General features: G+C 42.7%; 1 protein-coding gene across 5 annotated transcripts in view; it reads right to left on the minus strand.

The window, feature by feature from the left end:
* Positions 1–20,792, minus strand: part of KCNIP1 (potassium voltage-gated channel interacting protein 1) — a 725,629-nt gene that overhangs the window by 186,857 nt on the left and 517,980 nt on the right. Inside the window, exon 1 of one of the 5 annotated variants that reach the window (XM_075900152.1) lies at positions 13,694–13,961. The exons of the other annotated variants lie outside the window; for them this stretch is intronic. The gene's annotated coding sequence lies outside the window, so the exon portion shown is untranslated. Of the gene's footprint in view, positions 1–13,693; positions 13,962–20,792 lie in introns of those variants that run through there. 5 annotated transcript variants of the gene reach the window in all.

Consider the following 20,792-nt stretch of genomic DNA (forward strand, 5'->3'; position numbering starts at 1 on the left):
GCCAGACCTGATTCCTGCCGGCCGGTTTTCCTCCTCCCGATCTTCCCTGGCCAGCCCCGCTCCCCTCCCAGCTGATCCCTTTTCCCCTCCCCTACCTTCCTTGATCAAGTGTATCCAGTAAACCTAGGTTGGAAAGAGGTTTGTAAGTCAATGGTTTAAAAAAAAAAAAAAGTTTCCTATTTGAAGTTAAACCAGGACAAGACTTCCTGGCTTCACCAGAGTTCCCCCTGGGAGTTGTAATCTGTCAGGGTCAGACTCCTCATGGCAGTTCTCCTTGGCTCCAAACCACACCCCTTTATGGTCTCTGCCAGCCATGCCTGCCCTCCCCCCATTAACCACAGCAACTCAGAAACCATAAGCACAGAGACGGGAGCTTTGGGCCTCATTGGCATTTTGGCCTCTTCATGTCACTCAGAATGGCACAGAAACAACCGTAGGTCTAAAACCAGCAATATACAACTGTAAGGAAAGGCAAATAGCATTTGTTGTCCTCTTCCTCTGTGTATGCGCCTTCTCTCATCCCCAAAGTGCATGAACAGTGATCTAGTTTAATTACACTGCAGTTAAAAGCAGAGAAAGAGCTAACATTGTTAACCCTTCTAGCAGTTTGAAATTGGAGTTTACTCACAAAAAAACTCCACGTAAATTGAAATTTGAGTTAACAAAAAACTCTCCCCAAATATTGGTTCGATCAAAAGCCATTTTCTCATAGCAAAGTTTGGATGAAAAAAGTGGTCGGCCGTAATAACTCTATTAATTGTTTTATGATCAGTCCCAGATCATAAAACAAACCATGACAAAACTAGTCCAGAGCAGCATCTAGTGGGAGGCCCATGCTAAAAATCAAGCCTTTGGAACTTGCACAGGGACTGGTGTCATTTATTCCTACAAACCATCACAGCAGCCGCTTTGCATTTCAGCGAACACTTCAGCAGTCCACCTGCATGCATGCCGATGGAAAGCCACGCTACGGGAAAATACTCAAGCCAGGTCCCCTTCCTATGAAGAAAGATAATGAGGAAGGTGATAAAGAGTGGTTTAATTTGCAAGTAAAGTACTTCCTAGGGGGTTGTTGTCACGCACAATTTTTTGACATTAGTTTTCCTAAAATTAAATAACCCATCACTGAGTTAAACATTTATTGAACTGCTCCACGACCTCTCTGGATTGCCCATTTCTTTGTCCTTTGAGAGGATGAAGCTACACTTCTGAAACCTTACAAACACAAGGGCTCAGCTCATTTCCAAGGATGGCATGACTAATTTAATACCAGGGAACAGGAACTGAGCTGTTGAATCAAAGTGAAGAAACAAGCACATCATCTCTGGAACCTGTATCCAGGGCACATTCTTAGGGCCGTAATAAAATGTTCTTGTTGACAGCAAGCCACAGACAACAGAAAAAACCCCTAGGTTATGGGATACATGTGCAAATACTTTCATGCTCAGACACGATGAATTCCACTACTGTTTACATGTCTGAAACCTTTGGAAGCTTAAATCAAGCAATTAAGTCTGGCATTGCAATTAAGGTAGTGGGCAAATGCTCAAAGAGAACATGAGATTGATTTCTGATTCTGCCACCGACTTTCTGCATGACTCTGGGCAATTTATCTAATCTCTGTGCCACTGTTCCCCTCCCTGGGGAGAATAACGCTACTTTTCTGCATTTGCTTGTTTTGTCTGTTTTGAAGGTCAACTCTTTGGAGCACGGAGTCTCTCCATGTGCATGCATAGCACCTCACTTAGAGGAATGCCGATCCTAGTTTGGATCAAAGTAAAAAATAATCCTAGTGGCCTGTTGGAAGAAAAATGCCAATCTTTTGACATGATACCTTTAGGGTTGCCAGAGGGTTTTTGAAAAAATACTGGGAAAAAAAAGAAGGATCAAAGAACCCCAAGAGTTGTTAAGAAAAAAAAAACAAAAACCAGCGTGGCCCCTTTAAGAAATGCTTTGCTTTTGAGGCTTTTTGGCCCTGCCAGTAGCCGCCTGTCGTCTTGCCTCCCTGCCCCGGGCCAGACAGCTCCCCTGAAGAACCCAGTAAGCACCTGAGATTTCCTGTTCAGGAAAAAAACCACAAAATACCGGACATTTTAGGTATCTGGTATTTTCTTGAAATTTTTTTACCGGATAGGAGGTGAAAATACTGGACTGTCCTGTTCAATACCAGACACCTGGCAACCCTAGACACCTTGCTATGAAGGTAGCACTCTGGAGACCAAAAATTGGTGAGTTAATTTTCCACACAAATGGGCACGACAGAGCTATCAGTAGGCATGATCTTAGTATGCCAATCACAGCGCACGTGCATTTTCAAGTGCCAAAGGTTTGCACGTGTTACCCTTTGGAAAACTGGGCATTTATGCTTCCAGTTATGTGTCTGCCTATCCCTTTTTACTGCCAAGGGTCTGTTTGGCTCTGTCTCATCGACTGCATTTCATCTTCCATTTAAACCAGGGGTGGGGAACCTTTTTTGGGTCAGGGGCTGCTGACCATAGGGAAAAAAATCAGTTGGGGCAACACACAAGTGAGAAGCAAAAAGGAAAAAAAAAACCCACCCTCACTGATGTGACCCTTGACTGAGAAGCAGAAAGACACTCCCCACATTCCTCTCACACACCAGAGCTTTGGGGAGTCCAGGCTAGTAGATTTTGTGTGCTCCAGCCCCACGGCAGAGATGGCTGGGGGGAGGAGGAGGGGAAGGAGTCCCAACCTTTGGGGACCAGAGGGGAGGGAGTCCCAACCTTTGGGGGCCAGATCCAGGCAAGCCAGTGACCACATCCGGCCCCTGGGCCTTAGGTTCCCCACCTCTGATTTAAATGCACTTCCCCTTCGATCTCCCCTGTGATATTTGAAGCCACTTAGCCCCATTCGTGTCTTTCCCCTCCTTATGTACTAGGGACCGTCACCTGCTGTGCAGAATATGCCCAGACAATGCTTAAGGAGGAAACATCTCTCTCATCAAAAGAGTCAAGAAGTGGATCACATTCCTCTCAAACTGATTTATCTTCTTGCTCGCCTTCCTGTCTAGGATGGTTATGTATATACCAGCTGCTTTTTTCAATTGAGTAGGCTGCCTGCCAGAGTAAAAATTAACTTTCACCCTGATGTGGAAGAAGAATGGGATGGTAGCACTGTGGCAGTGATTGATATCAGTTCCAGCCAGTCCATGTGGAATGGGAAGATATTGAAAATGCGCTTTAAAGTAAACACAGAATTTCAGTCTTTTTTAAAAAAATGTGCCCTCAATTTATGCCACAATGGAAGATAGGGACTGACCAGAAAGGATACATCTTTAAAGGGGATTGCAAGAGAAATGATAAGCCTTGTATGGCTTGGGTTGAAGCCACTACAGACTACCTGTTATTTGCACTGTTATATTTGTAGTGCCCTCTCCTCAGACCTCAACTGAGCTGCTAACAAAAGAGGAGCATATTCTCTCTCTCCATCCCATTTTTCCTCTTCTTCACATACCTTTGTGAAGCTAAAATGTATGTAAAAGACATGATGGCTGTGTCTAGACTTGCAAGTTTTTCCACAAAATCAAATGATTTTGCGGAAAAACTTACCAGCTGTCTACACTGGCCGCTTGAATTTCCGGAAAAGCACTGACGATCTCATGTAAAATCATCAGTGCTTTTCCGGAAATACTATGCTGCTCCCGTTTGGGAAAAAGCCTTTTTCCGAAAGACTTTTGTGCAAAAGGGCCAGTGTAGACAGCATAGTACTGTTTGCCGCAAAAAAACCCTGATCGCGAAAATGGCGATCGGGGCTTTTTTTGTGGAAAGCCACGTCTAGATTGGCCACGGACGCTTTTCCGCAAAAAGTGCTTTTGCAGAAAAGCATCCTGCCAATCTAGACGCGATTTTTCCAAAAATGCTTTTAACGGAAAACTTTTCCATTAAAAGCATTTTCGGAAAATCATGCCAATGTAGACGTAGCCTATTTGTTTAGCGTTGTATTGGTTTAATAGCTGAAGGACAGAGGCCATGTATCAGCAGCTACATTCGTTTTCACCAGCTGAGCATTTAGGTCTGTGTCTCTGTATTTACTTGTACAGGACCAAGCACTCTTAAATGACTCCATAGGGCCGTTGCAGGTAGATGCAATCAGTAGGAAGGTATTCTTTATTGCTAATTATTGCATTCCAAAATGAATACAAATACAGTGAGGAGTAGAAAAGAATTTAAGTCTGTAGCCTTGTGTTTCAGATACGGTGCCCAAAAATCACAGACATCTGCATGTCTGGTCACTACAAAGGATAAATAATTAGTCGATTGTGTACATGTTCTGTCACTAACATAGGGAAAGCTTTAAATTACATGTGTAGTCTCCATGCTACGGACTTCTATCGTTTTAGAGTTTAATAATTTTGTGCCTTTCCTTGAAGGCTCTCAAAAGTACGTCCTGGACATGGAGATGAAAAAGTTTACTCTGGGAGACAGGATGGGGAAAGCAGAAATTTTGTTCACAGTCCTTTGTGTTGACAGCCAGAACTCACAAACCCATTCACGGCAGGTCTATACTAGATCTAGAAGGTTGGCTTAAAGTACACAACTCCAGCTACATAAATAATGTAGCTGGAGTAGATGTACCTGAAGCCGACTGATGCCATCTCCACAACGGAAGGTCAATGGAAGCAAATGTCAACTTCCCTTACTCCTTGCCAATTGAGGAGTACCGGTGCTGAACTGGAGCGCCCTCAGCGTTCAATTTAGTGGGTCCTTACTAGACCTGCTAAATTGAAAGCCAGATCGATCTCGGGCATGGTAAGTATAGAGGCGGCCTCAGGTGTAGATATCTAGACATTTTAATTAGCTCTAAAACATTTTTTATTAAAACCTATAAACAAATAAGAACGTTGCTTTCTATTCCACATGTTCACACCCTTGTATTGCTCGATGTTCATGAATATTTGAACATGCTGATTCATTTCTATGGATGTTCAGAAGCAGTGCATTTCCAGATCTGACTCAATTCCTTTTGAGTGGTTTAAAGGGCAGGACAGCCAGCCAGGAAAATAAACAATTCCACATTACGGAGCAAGTGACCAATCACAAGGGCTGAACAGCAAATTGATGGAACACTTGCTACAAACAGTTCATGTAGAATCTAGAGTTCAAAATGTATGTCTTTAAGTCTACTCATTTAAATACCTGGGATAATGCACACATTTTCAAAAACCAGCAGCAGTTGTACAGACAGTTTTGTGAACAGGAAAAATAAAATGAAATGAATAGTTCAGTGAACACTGTTTGAGACCTGTAGCTAACCCCAGGGATCGTCTTTCGAGCATTTCTGTAAGCAAAAAATTGAAGGCAAAGACCCGTGTCTCTCCAACATTGTAACATGCATAGAAAACAGGTTGCAAATAGCTATGCCACAGCCATTATCATCAAACTAGTACCACTCAAATCATCCTTTTCCTTTGTATGGTGGTGGACATCAACTAAGAGGACATGGGGCATTGGCCAGGACTAAATCAGGCCTTTTTATCTATTTGTGAATACAAATTTCCAACACCATTGACACTGTTTCTCTTTGGATGCACAACATTGTTGATGTCAACATAGATGGGCACCAGTCAGGTTGCGTTCTCTTGTTCACATTCACCTAATTACGCCAGTCAGCCAAACTTGCTGCTCTACAAATAGCAGTACTGTCGTGTGCATCTTATTGGCATCTGTTGCAACTATATTCATTTAAAAAGTGATCAGTCACACCGAGCTGAACTGCAGCATCTGGTTTTGCATCTGAATGTCAGCATATGAATAGGGCGATGGTTTCACCTCAGAAACTCGGATGCCAAGTTTCCCTCCTACACTCTGGAATTGGACATTTAAGGCAAGATTCTCTCCCCCTTAGTGATGCTCAATAGCACCTTGGTAGTCCCGCTGAGTTGAATGGAGCTACTTAATGAGTAAGAGACTGCTCGTAAGAAATGAAGGTGGCAGAACCAAGCCCCGAAGAGAAAGGAAAAGTCTTCCAGGCACACTTCCTAAAGGAAATAAATAAAAGCCTGATAAATGTAAGTACCTTGGCAATTGTATAGGGAGAGTTGCCTTGTATATTGCCGTGGAGATTGGAATGCTATGAAATGCAGCAGTCAAGAGGAACATCTCTGCAGTCTTCCCTCCCTGTGGTTCCCTCAGCAATCCCTCTTCTGAATTTACTTGAAAAGTGCTTGGATAGTCCAAGAGAACTATCCCCTCTTGTTGAAGCCATGGAAGCCCTTCTGCTACAGATTAAACATTCCTAGTCCAGCACCGTCAGCACCTAACCAGTGCCAAGCAGAGAATTTGTGGAACCATGGGAGGTCAGTATTGTCTAGCAGCATTACCAACACTTCCACTAATTATTGGGCTCTTAAAAGACATTTAGGGTATGTCTAGACTACATCGCTCCATCGACGGAGCCATGTAGATGACTTTACTAGACATAGGAAAATGAAGCGGCGATTTAAATAGTTGCAGCTTCATTCACATCAAAATGGCCGCTGCACTGTGCTGTCATTTCACGAGGCATACCGGAGCAGTCGACAAAGGCTTCCCTTGTCGACCGCGGCACGTCCAGACTGTCCCGCTGTGCCGTCAAACAGCTGATCAGCACAGCGCGGTGGCCATTTTGATGTAAATGAAGCGGTGATTATTTAAATTGCTGCTTCATTTTCCTGAGTCAAGTAAACTCATCTATATGGCTCTGTCAACGGAGCCATGTAGTCTAGACATACCCTTAGTGGTAAATTCGTGCTAAAGATCAAACACTGAAAGCCAGGACTGATGGTTGTAAGCAAACTTACGGGATTGTGGAAAGTTTGGCCACACCCATGATAAGTGGACATCTGCTAACTAAAATCATGCCGGACCACGGGTGTTACTGTACCAGAGAATTTCAGCCTGTGTTAGATTGCCAGTGATTGCCCTGAAGTTCATAGCATCACTTTCCATTTACACTTATGTAACAGAGCAGAATCTGACCCATTTAAATATGCCAATTTACACTGCACTCACCTTAGTTTATTGGCATAGAACTGGGAGAACAACTTTTTTTTTAAGACTCTGGCAGTTCTGAAAAATAAATTAATTTAAAAAATCTGTTCAGGTTTACACAAATCCAAAAATAGCAAAATGTTTTGAGGAACTGAGAAAAAATAGGTTTGGGGTCAAATAAAACATTACTCCTCCTAACTGTAATCCACAGACATTCATGGCGACAAGCACAAGTCAGGGACAAAGAATGAGAATGTCTCTATAAGCATGGTAGATGGGCACTCACCTAGAAGGTAGGCACTCAGATCTGAGTCCTTATTCCAATGATAGTTTAACTATTTATAACGAGTGGAACAGCTTCAACAGCAGAAACTGAGGCTATGTCTACACTGCAGGCTTTTTGTGCAAGAAAAGATCTCTTCCGCAAAAACTTCTTCCACAAGAACACATCCACACTGCAAAAGCTCATTGGAAAGGTGATGCTCTTTTGCGAAAGAGAGCTTCCAGACTGCATGGACTCTCTCTTTCAAGAAAGCTCTGATTGCCATTCACAGAATGGCCACCAGGGCACCTGTGCTTCTTTTTTGTGCTGCTTTTGCACAAAAAAAACCCTGTTTCCCATGCACACACAGCTTTGTGCACAAGAGCTCTTGAGCAAAAAGGAGTTATTTCTCATAGAAAGAGGAATACCTACACCGCAAAAACTTCTCTGATCTGTAGATATACTGTAAATTTTCTTACACAAAAATGTGCTTGAGGTATGGACACTCCATGGGTTATTACGCAAAAACCCTGTAGTGTAGACGTAGCCTGCGAGGCCTGCCAAAAAAGACCCTATAACTGAGTGAGGGACTCCACTTCCAGCAGAGTGGAGAATTCAAGACCTTCGACATTGTTTTGAACAAAAGTATTTGGCAAATTTCTGTCAAACTGACACTTTTTTTTGGCAAATAAATCATTTATCAAAAATCCTCACTCAGTTTTGATTGGCACATGGTACGTGTGCCCGGGTATAATGCACTTTTATGTCTGAGGTACCTCTGTCAACACCATGGCACGTTTTTCTGCTTGTGGCTGAATGGCAGGATCTGCATAGTAAATCTCTCTCTCTCTCTCGACTTTGCTGGAGTGCCATCTATTTCTGTAGCATTAATGCACTTCACAGCCCATCTCGCACCATGCAGGGCAGCGAGTAGCTACAGACAACTCATTATACCGTATATATATTTGATACAATATTACACCCTGCGGGGAGCAGATTGCGAGATATTTAAACTCTAGTAACGAAGTACTTCCAAGCTCAATGAATTACTGCTGCTGTCCCATTAAATTCCCGCCTGACTGAGAGGCAGCCGCGGCGGCGGCTGCTGCCCACCAATGAGCACTCTTGGAGCGGAGCGTGAGTCTGGCTTCCATGCTGAAGCCGCTATGTGAAATCAGCCTGATGGGATGGCTCTCAGCCAGGCAGAAACCCTGTGAGGGGCCGAGATTTCTTATTTGAAATAATTATGAAAAATGGGAACGAAAATAATCCTTAGGGTGGTCATCTCAAGCGAGGAGACAGAGGGCAAGTTAAAGGAGAGTGCGTTAGGCCTGTCATTTAACAGCGCACACACATTTTTGGAGCAAGGAGTCCAAAGTGTAAAGAGCCCCCGAGTGTTCTGGCTTTGTTTTAAACATAGTTCACTACTCAGCACCCATCTAACTGGAACCACTGTGGTTGCCCGGTACTGGATGTGGGCAGCTACAAAAAAGCGCACTTAGGGTACGACTAGACTACAAGCCTCTTTCGAAAGAGATCATCTAGACATCCACAAGACTTCCGAAAAAACAATCCTCTTTTTCGAAAGAGAGCACCCAAGCAATCTTGATGCGCTCTTTTGAAAAAGCTCTGTTTGCGTTCAAGAACGCCTTTTTTCGAAAAAGCTCTTTTGAAAAAAAGGCGTTCTTCCTCGTAAAATGAGGTTTACTGCTGTCGAAAAAATGGCCGCGTTCTTTCGATTTAATTTCGAAAGAATGCGGTGGTAGTCTAGATGCAGGTGAAGTTTTTTCAAAAAAAGGCTACTTTTTTCAAAAAAAAAAATGTGTAGTATAGACATGGTCTTATTGCTAATACCGCCTCTTGCCCGACTTACAGCATCTGTGATCCATACCAGCTCTGTCTGCGCCAGCATAGAGGTCAAATTTAGGGTTGGGGGTCCATAAGAATGCAAATCGAATGCACATAGCCCATTATGTAGGGGTAAGTACCCCCTTTCCACACCACTCACGTAGACGTTAGGAGGTTGTCACTGGCCTGCCCATGGGGGGATGGGTTCCAATTCTGCCAATGCCCATCTAGTTGTGCCACACCAAGCCCACTGACTGAAGTGAGAAAGGGTAGTTTACTCCAGGAGGTCTTTTCAAAGTGCCCAGCTCTGTTAGAATGCCAATTTGTTTAGAGAACTGGTGGCAGAAACTTTCACCAGGACTTTGTTTACAGACACGAGCAACCAGGCAAGAGCACTGAGGCTCTGATTGGATTAAAAAATGTTTCCTGGATTTTCTGAAAAGGCTTTAAAGCTTCAGGGAGTTTTTTACCCTGTGCTCATTATTCTCTGGGCTAAGCCAAATAAATCAACATTCTGACTCAAGGGAAATTTCCCCGAGAAAGGACCTCAAGAAAGTCTAGTGAGTTACAGCTGCTGGTTCTCTGTCAACAAAAAGCACAACGTCATGCTTTTTGAATACCCAGACAGCATGGACAAGTGGAATGAACATGGGACCGGGAACCAGGAGCTCTCAAATTCTTGTCGGCTCCACCAATGACCTTGTGGGTATGTTTATGTTGCACTTAAAAACCTGCAGCTGGGCCCATATTAGTGGAGATAGGATAAGGGGCTTGTGCTAAAGCGCTGGTAAACTGCAGTGTAGACATGCAGGCTTTGCAAGACCTCATCAGTGGAAGGGAGGATCCCAGCGATGCGGCTCCTGCCTACACCTGGATACCTGCACTGCAATTAAACAGCCCCTTAGCCTGAGCCCAAGTCAGCTGGCCCAACAGTAGGGTGCTTAACTGCAGTGGAGACGTAGCCTAAATGGCTACGACTAATATGTCCGAAGTTGCCACTAACTTCAGGAGTTCCATATAACACTACTAAGGAGACAAATTCCCTAGAGGCACAAAGCAACACACAGCTCCCCGGGGCTTCAGCTCCTGCTGGTAACACTCGGTTGTTCTGAGCCTCAGAAGTGGAAGGTGTCATGTCACTGAGAACCCCCAAAAATGTTGCACAAAGTCGGTGGCCACTTCTGAAAGGCAACAACAGACTGGTGCCAGCGGAACACAGTCCAACAGAGATCTCTACTTGCATCTATCAATGGCAAATCTGAGCTCACGCCACATGTATTGAGGATAATACTTCAAAAGAAGGTGCTAAATATTAATATAGACAGCGTCTTTGTCTGTATACTGCAGAGTCTAATAAGTACTTAGATTCCATCTGTTTCCGTGCAAATTACCTTTTTACTATTTTCTGGTTAAGCAGCTAGGGTATGTCTACACTACCCCGCTAGTTCGAACTAGCCAGGTAATGTAGGCATACCGCACTTGCAAATGAAGCCCGGGATTTGAATTTCCCGGGCTTCATTTGCATAAACCGGGCGCCGCCATTTTTAAATCCCGGCTAGTTTGAACCCCGTGCCACGCGGCTACATGCGGCACGGAGTAGCTAGTTCGGATTAGGCTTCCTAAGCCGAACTAGCTGTACTCTTCATTCCACGAGGTGTATAGCTAGTTCGGATTAGGAAGCCTAATCTGAACTAGCTACTCCGTGCCGCGTGTTGCCGCGCGGCACGGGGTTCGAACTAGCCAGGATTAAAAAATGGCGGCGCCCAGTTTATGCAAATGAAGCCCGGGAAATTCAAATCCCGGGCTTTATTTGCAAGTGCGGTATGCCTACATTACCCACCTAGTTCGAATTAGGAGGGTAGTGTAGACATACCCCTAGTTACTCAAGCAAACCACATGCAATTTAAGTTTTTGTGCACTCATTTCTGCTTCCCAGCGTATCAGACATTCGTTTTATTCTTGCTCAATTAATGTTATTCACAGAAGTTTGCTTTTCTCTGTTCTTCCCTGGATGAAGCGCTGTTGGCATATCTGGCTCCAAGCCCTTCATAGATGTTAGCTCCCAAAAGTCAAACACATGGGACTAGATTACTATACATTTACACATGGCGAGTAGCAGCATGTTTTACAGAAATCCCATGGACTTGAAGGGGACTAGTAATAGAGCTCTCAGTGGCTTGTCAAACAGAACAGCAATGACAGCATCTGATTGCGGCATACCCATCCAGTACACAAGATCTGAGAGCGAATGAATTGCAATGCAAAATGCAATGTCTTTTGCTGCACAGCATGAAAACGCAGTGCAACATCTCATTTTGGTAGCCCTGGCATTGCTCCATGTTATGGCTTAGATGCCATAGCGATAAAAGAGATATTACCAACAAAAATCAGGGCACACACAAGTGTATGTGTATGCATGGAGAGGGGAAGGGAGGTTCAAACTCATTATTATTCTGGATGATCCTTTGATGTTCTAGCGTCAAACAAAATTTACCATATGCTATTTTCAGTATAATACGCAAAATAACACTACTGTCAAACATTTTAAATGAATCAGCTTCAGAAAACAATCATATCCCACTCTATTTTCCCCTAAGAAATGCAAATATGCAAAGCAACCACCCCTTAAATGTTAATGGTACCAAATGTGCAATTCCCCGCTGGTGATATCAGCGTTCCTTGAAACTGAGGTGCTCAGACATATGCCTGTGTAATGCCAATGGAATCAATAGCATTTTCTTCTTAAATTTCCTTCAATTCTCATTTCTTATGAAGATGCAAAGAAGCTTCTGGTTTTTATATCAGCAAAGGAATTCTGAAAATGTGTCTTCAAATGCAATAATTCATAATAGACTTTGCTGAAGTTGGACAGTATTAACCATATATCAGAGAAGATGTGTAAAGTGTATCCTATGATAAAGAGTGCAGTCTTCTAAAGGCTGATGAAGGCCGAAATTATTGTGTTTTTCCTGAAGCAGTAAGTCTCATTTGCAGCTACTTATTTTACTAGAAATTGCAATGCTAAAGCCAATAAATAAAGCCATTGTTTATGGACATGGGTATCATATCACTAGAATTTCCAAATCTTATTTTCACTTACTTCTCATTTTTCCAAGCACCTAGGCTGTTAGGAAACAAAGCTGTTCAAAAGACAGCAAGAGTGAGAACCAGATAAGAGTACTAGAACTAGTAAGTACAGGACACAGTCACTGACAAAGTTACGCAACTCTTCTCCTCCCAATAAAGTACTTGCTGCTTGTTTCCTGGAAACTTGCTACTAAACTTTGTCAAAACTTTCTCTTTTGCAAGTTGTCATTAGCTCTGGAGCAAGAAAGAGTAATTGTCAAGTATCAGTAGCTAGCTGAAGGTTATTTTAATACTAGTGTACTTGTAGTTCCCCCATGAAAAATGGTCTGAAAGTTCCCATAAAATACCAGCTATTCCAAGGTATATTAAATTCAGGGACACTTAGACTTCACCGTAAATCTACTCCTTGCTTTAAAAATGAAACAGTCTCCACAGCCATATTTTGATCAAAAAAATCATTTTCCAAAACTCAGCTTCCTGCCTTTATCTACTTAATGTTTTCATGTTTCTGCATGAAGGACATTGTTTGTAAAACTGATGGAAGAAACTAGGAGTAGAGCAGCTTTCACAGTCAGTCCTTCACAAGTATTTTCAACAAAGGCTATTTACATTGCAATCAGGAAAGTATTCTCCTGAAACATTCATGAGGCTAGATATCAAGACTGAGAAGAGATGTTAACGATAAACATTCTGAAAAAAGGGCGAAGATGTGCCAAAGGAATTGTTTATCACAGAAAAGTGGTTCCAAAATAAGCTTTGTTTTTTCTATAGTAACGGTACTGTTAGATGATATTTAATAATAAAGAATGCTTCAAGCAATGAGAATGAATGAGAAGTTATGATAATAAACTAAAATGAAAAGCTTCATTTTAATCAGAGCTCCAATATATAATTTACAGTTTACTAAAACCATACAGATCTGTATAGAAGTTCTTGAAAACAGCTTAATTATAGACAGATAATTGCTTAAGATAACCTGTGGGTCAAACTCTCCATAAAATTAGAGCTGCATTACTGTATGGAGAGATATAAAATATCTTACCTGTTTCATTTATCTAAAGAAAGCATCTTAAGTTATTTGAGCTTCTGTTCAGTTAGTCTGTTACCCAAACACTGCATACACACACACAGCTGAAAGAAGGATGCTCTGCAGAAAATGGTTTTGAGAGTCAAATATTTTCTTATTTTTTAATGTCCTACCTTCGTAACTGCCTTCTAGGAGACCCAGATGCTCAAGTGCTTTCACAAATGCAACAATTATCACCAGTACCACAATCATTTCAAGTCCCTCCAAGTTCATCTTGAAAAATTATTCAAGTGAAAGCATCTTTTTCTCAGGGAGCGTCCTGACTTCAGTGCTAGACTTTAATTAAAAAGCCCTCGTAGTCCAAGATATGCCACGGAACCAGAGAAACAGAGTGCAAAAGGACTCCAGCATATTGCCACCATAAAAATATTCTGTTGACAGCAAAATGAACACAAGGAACGCAAGGAAGTCATATCTTACCATGTCTGCATCACTTGCCTGCATGGATACAGATGTTTCAGTCTCTAAGGCAACAGAATATACAGTAGCCACTTTGTTTAGCATTTCTCCTCCGTGCAAGCCAAAATTCACCAAATCATTTTTAAGATCGGCTGCTTCCCCCCTCCCCAAACTAAGTTACAGATACAAATTGCTCTCATGCTGTGGTGCCTAGGAACAACCAAACCTGATCTGTTTGATGCCAAAATGAAACTTTAAGAAATGCAAAGCAATAACATGCAAACAAAACAAGCTACCACAGCGTTGCACGTAGACAGAAACCCATCTGCATTTAATTATAGGGGCTTAATAACATGTTGACCGACTTATCCGCCCTAGCGTAAGTCTATTTTATGTAGCATACAAGAATCTACCAATTAGAGTCAGCGTTGAGTGATTTAGAAATGAAGCACAGTGTTAAAGTTTGAAGATTAGCAAACTAGAAAAATCACATAGAGCATTGTTGCAAATTGCACATGGAGAAGGTGGGAGAACAACACTTAAGTTATCTCAGCTCTTATTTCATGGCTGATTCCGAAGGAGGAAGGGCAAATAATGGTGTCAAGGAGAATATACCCTTATTGCCAACGCTGTATGTAACCTACTTCTCAGCACACGGAAACTGCCTTTCAAAAGTGTTAAAATTGGCTTTTCAAGTGCCCAGCGTCCACTACGCAATCCAGACGAGCTCGGCTGCCATTTGGGCACCTAGATAAGGGCCGCATTTTCAAAAGTCCTCCCCCCGCCCTCCATATCACCTCTCTTCCCAAGATAGGTTTGGCCAGATTTTCAGGAGCATGCAGCACTCACTGTGCACTCTGCACACAATGTGCTTTTGAAAATCTGGCCACTTAGTTTGTGACTAAGTGCCAACAGAGCTCTTTGAAAATACGATCCACAGTGGCGGCTGTGTTTGCCGACAAGGTCACTCACAGAGTTAAAATAATGTTTTGGGAAGGGGTAATGCAATTTGCGATAACTTGACCATAAGAAACAGCTGTAAAAAAACAAGCTGGAGTTTATGTTTAGATTAGTATCGTATTGTACTCATCTGAAATCTGATTATTTTTAGGCTGGAAAAATGTAAAAAACAACAAATAGTCTAGCAGCACTTAAAGACTAACAAGACATGTAGATGGGATCATGAGCTTTCATTGATACAAACCACTTCCTCAGATGAATGGAGTTATTAAAAGTCCAGTTCCAAAATAAATAGGGTTTGGGGAAGGGGGAGAAGGAAAAGGAAAAATAGTGACTTGGAAAGTTCATGTTACAGGAAGCTGATAGAGAAGGTGCAAATTGTTCTTAAATACCCATTGTTTGATTGTTTAACATTCCAATTCACTATTTTTTTCCCTTTCTTCTCCTCCTCCCCCCATCTATTTTGGAACTGGACTTTTAATAACTCCATTCATCTGTAGAAGTGGGTTGTACCCACAAAACCCATGATACCATCTACACATTTTGTTAGTCTTTAAGGTGCTGCTAGAGTAGTCATTTTTTAAAAAGTTTTTCCAGTTACAGATTAACTTGGCTACCCCTCTGAAGCTATTTTTAGACTATAACTGCACGCTAATCACCTGTGTGCTGATATTAACATACGTCTGTAAAAGATGTCTCCCAGAACTTTCTTGTAGCGAGTTGCCAAAAGGTTTGAAATGGCATTGTAGGGTCTTGGGCAGGATCTCTGAACAGGGAAGATGATTTTTGACTTTCTGGGGCTAGATAAGGGGACCAGTCCAGCTCCCACCCGAGTGAGACTTTCACTCCCGATTGATGGGAGTAGAGCAGGCTGAAGGAACATTTAGGAAGCAGGTGATTGTTCTCACTATCTAGTTTTCATAGTGTTTGTGCTGGGCTAATGGGGTGGTGGTGAATGGCTCCTTTGGCCATCAGTTTTGAAAGCAGTGCTTTGTCCCATGTGGTGACTCAGATACACCGACCAATCGGTTCTTTGTCAGAGCCATTATTTTGCTCTCAAGATGCAAAATATCACATGTATTTACAGCTTCCATCTTTCTGTAAAAATGTGTCAGCCATCCATATTATTTCATTTCAACAGTCAAGCTCTGTGGGTCTCAAAGCTCTTTGCCAACAACAACCCCATATGTTAAGTAACCGTCTTCCCAAAGTATCACTTTCTCTACCGTGGATGTGATGGCACCTCTGGGGCAAGACACAGGTGTTTAACGCTGCTGCGACTTACCAGGGTGCAATCAAGACTGAGGAGCAGCAGTGGTACTGCTGCCCGCAACACTGTATTGCCTTACAGTGCCTTGCAGAAGTGGCTTCTACCTGAATTTCTAACAAACAACTTTCCAGCATGCAAGCCACACCCTGGATATCTGGATGTGACTGAAGCTACCAGCCACCCTTGGCCTACAATCTAGCTTTCACCTGCCTTGGTTATTCTATATGGCAACCTCAACATACTGTCAATCTTGGATTTTCTCTGGGATAACACAAGTTTGCTATTTCTTTCATAAATAATATGCACACAACTTGCCGCCCCAAACAGAGCTTCGCTGACACTTCAATTTAAACTCACTGGTTTAGATAAAACAATAAAAGCAAGTGTATTAACTACAAGGAGACAGATGTCAGGATTTTATTGAGGAGCAAATGGTGAGTTTTCAAATACCTCACAAGACACCAGTTGTACTTAGATTCTTACAACTGTGTAGGGTGCGAACACAGGCATGCACTTGGTTACAACTGCACAGCTACATTCTGCAATATTTTAGGGCAAGCAAAGAAGAATACCGTATTTGATGGGGATCCTTGGCAGAAAGTAGGCAGCCGGTATAAAATGCCTGAAGTTAGTGTTTGGTCAGCATAAGGTTCCAGCCCCTTTCCTTTCAGAAGTTAAGAGCAGCTAGATCATTCATGGACACGAGGGGTCAGAAGCTCAGTTTCATTTCTCACTGGGAAGATGGAATCTCCAGCAGCACACATTTCCTATGCTGGGGCAGTGGTTCATTTTAGCCTTGAGGGGAAGGGGATGTCAAATGCCATACTGAGCAATGTTATGTTTTCCTGGGAGATCCATCAGTGACCCAATCAGATCCTCCTTAGCTTATAAGATCTAATAAAACAAGGTGTTTATGGCTGGATGCTGTGCATTTATATGCCCCTATTTCCTTACAGCAATCTAAGTGTTCAACTCCTAGTCTAATTTGCAGCTGCTCTTTGAGAGTCAGCCAGTTCATACTAGGGGAAACAATTCCAGGAAAATAGAAATATGTTCTAGGAGCAAAATACCTAGTTTGTTCAGATTGCTGGGCCTGATTGTCCATTCTGGCCCAGCTACATTCAGTAGAAGACAGGAGGGAGACGATATAATTGGCTTTCTGGCTCCCCATATAGAGGTCTCTTTGGGGTTTTTCTGTCCTCCAAAGTAGGTTTGTGCCAGTGGGCAAATTATCTGGCTTTATACCCCCTTTAGGCTGCTTAGTAGCATAAAGAATCATAGGTCAATGAGAAATCAAGTCCTCTGTGTTTAGCACCGAATTACAAATGCATAAGATCATTCCTGGCTGTGCAATGTGCACAGAAATCAAATCCCAGTTACTGCTTAATTAGTATCAAGTGCTAGCACCTTGGCAAACTGATTTCACAACATAAAGAAGGACATGCAAGAAAAAAAAACCACAGGGAGAATACATACAGTGGGCCAAAGGGTTGGACGAACGAATAAGTTTCTTCAGGATCTCTACCAAGCATTTATAAACCTCAACTACCCACCCAGAGAAATAAAAAAGCAAATTGAAAGAGCCAGACAAATACCTAGAAACCATCTACTTCAAGACAGAGCCAGAAAACCAACAATAGAACACCACTTGTCATCACCTACAGCCCCCAACTTAAACCTGTCCAACACATTATCAATAAACTACAGCCTATACTGGAACAGGATACTAAACTCCAAGGCCGTGTCCAGACTCAGAGGTTCTTTCGAAAAAAGTAGCCTTTTTTCGAAAGAACTTCCCCTGCATCCAGACTCAAGTCGCGTTCTTTTGAAATAATTTCGAAAGAACGCGGCTTTTCTTTCGATGGCGGTAAACCTCAATTTACGAGGAAGAACGCCTTCTTTCAAAAGTTCCTCTTTCGAAAGAAGGCGTTCTTCAATGTAAAGAGGCCGTCTTCGAAAGAGAGCATCCAGACTCCCTGGGTGCTCTCTTTCGAAAAAGCGGATTTCTCTTTCGAAAGATCCGCCTGCAATCTAGACGCAATCTTTCAAAAGAGGCTCTTTCGAAAGATGCTTTCGAAAGAGCCTCTTTCGAAAGAAGCCTGCAGTCTAGACATAGCCCAAGAGGCTCTGGGAGACAGACCCATAGTCTCCTATAGACAACCACCTAACCTCAAGATGATTCTTACCAACAACCACAGAACATACCGCACTAATACCAACCCTGGTACCTTCCCTTGCAACAAACCCCATTGCCAGCTTTGTCCACATATTCAGTCTGCTGATACCATTATTGGACCTAACCAAGTGAGTTATAAGATCAAGATCACATATTCCTGCACATCCAGAAATAGAATTTATGCTATCATGTGCCGAAAGCATCCGTCTGCTATGTACATTGGACAAACGTCTCAGACACTTCACCAAAGGATCAATGCCCACAAAACAGATATTAGACAAGATCACAAAGAAAAAACAGTTTCTTGCCATTTCAACCAGAAAGGACATTGTCTCAACAACTTGATTACTTGCATCCTGCTTCAAAGGCCTTTTAAGACTACACTTGACAGAGAATCCTCTGAACTGTCATTCATGCTTAAATTCGACACTTTACACCTAAGTTTGAATAAAGACCCTAATTATCTTACCTATTACAAAGATACCTTCCCCAGTTATCACCTCTAATATCATTAGCCCACAGACATTTACCTCCCCCCCGATCCCTCTTCTGTTCTTAAATTTGATTTGTCCTTTTCATATGTGTTCATTTTTTTCATTGTATCCTTTGGTATATACGGTTGTGATCATTTTCTTCCACTATTTGATCTGAGGAAGTGGGTCTGGCCCACAAAAGCTCATCACCTAATAAACCATCTTGTTAGTCTTTAAAGTGCTACATAGTCCTGTTTTTTGTTTCATCTATACCAGATTAACATGGCTACATTTCTATCACTAGTTCCAAGAACTATGTAGAAAGGCATCTAAATGGAAATGCCACAAAACAATGTAACCTCATGGTTATTTTCACTTGCTTCTTCCTTCTATGCCTTGCTGGGACGATACACGAACATATTATTTCAATGGGTTGCCGTTAAGGGTCACTGCGGTAAGAGTAATGTTCTGAACCGGAAAAGGTGGATACAACCATGTAACCAGCTAGAAGGGGTATCATGACACTCATGGGCCAGCCCAAGTTCACATGGCCAACCTACACAGCACAAGAGAGGAGAAGGGCTGCTTCCCCAGGTGCTTAAGCAATGCGAGTGACTCAGCAGAAGCTACGGAGAAGCAGCAGCGGTCAGTTTGAGCTTGTGAGTCTGTTAGAATACCTTGGAGAGACCAAGGAGGAGAGTTACCTCCTGAGATAGGGCAGAGCTACCAGGCCAGAGGATTCTGCCATGAGTGGTTGGCTACGTGCTATTTGCTACCATCCAGTCTTCTGTACATTTTGTCACTAAACTAATTGCACTGAGAAAACAGCCGGAGTCACTTACTTCTGCTTCATGTGGAAAACTGAGCTGGGAGGCCCCAAAACAGTTCAGCAGGTGGAGAACACTTACAACGTTTTGTATTGCTGCTCTGCCTAAAAGATCTCACTGGGACTGGGGCCCCACCCAGGGTGTGGCCTCACTGTGGCGTTAGCTCAAATTAAGTGACACAATTTGAGCTACGCAAATTGCGTAGCCTATTTCTAAACTTGGAGCAATTTTGAAATAGACAACTATTCTGACAAGTCCCTTAGTCCTTGTGGAACGAGGTTTACCGAGGTGTTGGAATAACACACCCATTTCAACTGCATTTCGAAATAACGGCCGTGCTGCAAAGTGGCGGAAAACACTATTTCAGCAAACCGGATGTATTCCAAAATAGTGCCACAGTCTAAATGTATCCCAAATGACCTATTGTACAACAAAGACACCCTCTTTCCCACAAAGCTCACAAAGTGTGGTAAATTATTCCAGAGCGAGGCTGCATAGGAAGCTATCACATAGTTATTCCAGAATAATTTAATCCACAATTGCTATTCCAGTCAATTTCTCTGTGTAGACAAGTCCTTATTGGTAGGTTGAATTTTTGACATGCATTTAAGACTCTATGGTGGCCCATTCGTGCTGGAGTTCAAATTCCTCTGTTCACAGACCAGGTAAATCACACACAGCAAAGTACACCAGTGTGCCTAACCTTGAGGAACAAAGACCAAAGGTTCCTTTCTAAGCCCTACTCGCTTCTTGGCTCCTCTGCTAGCATTACAAAAATTTCTGCCCCTCCATGCGAGGGTGGCTGATTTCGGAAGTGCTGACAGAATTGGATCGGGATAACCAGGCTAATTTCACATACACCAAACCACAGAAAGAGGGATTTGGGGCTCAAAAGAGAAACGAGAGGAGGAACAAGTCCTGATGTTATGATTTGTAATTTGTATAACAATACAGCTAGAAGCCCCAACTGAAACCGGGTCCCATCCGTGTTAGGTGCTATATAAACCCTGTCAGGGACATTCTCTGTCCCAAATACATCTGCAATGCAAATACTCAACAGATGAGAGAACAGGAGTTTGACCCTTGTAGAGTAGGGGTGGGTCCATAAGGCATGAGGAACCAAGGTCACTGGGGAAGTCTAAACAGAGCATTAAACAGGACCCATACCCAACGCTCATGAGGTCCAGTCCACGGCTTTGCCCACAAGAGCAACCTTTGGTCTTATTGTTCAAACATGACAGATCATGGCAGACCAACCTCAGTATTCATCAGAGATCAAATCCAGGAGGACCACCAGCCTTAGAAGCACAGTCTTTCCTCGGCTGCTCATGAAATAAGGTTGTTATGGTCTCTACAGGAGGGAAGCCACCGTAGACACAAAGCCAGCATGCTGCACACCTTGGGGCAAATTCAG

Source organism: Pelodiscus sinensis, chromosome 17, assembly GCF_049634645.1.
Source record: "Pelodiscus sinensis isolate JC-2024 chromosome 17, ASM4963464v1, whole genome shotgun sequence".
Classification (NCBI taxonomy): domain Eukaryota; kingdom Metazoa; phylum Chordata; order Testudines; family Trionychidae; genus Pelodiscus; species Pelodiscus sinensis.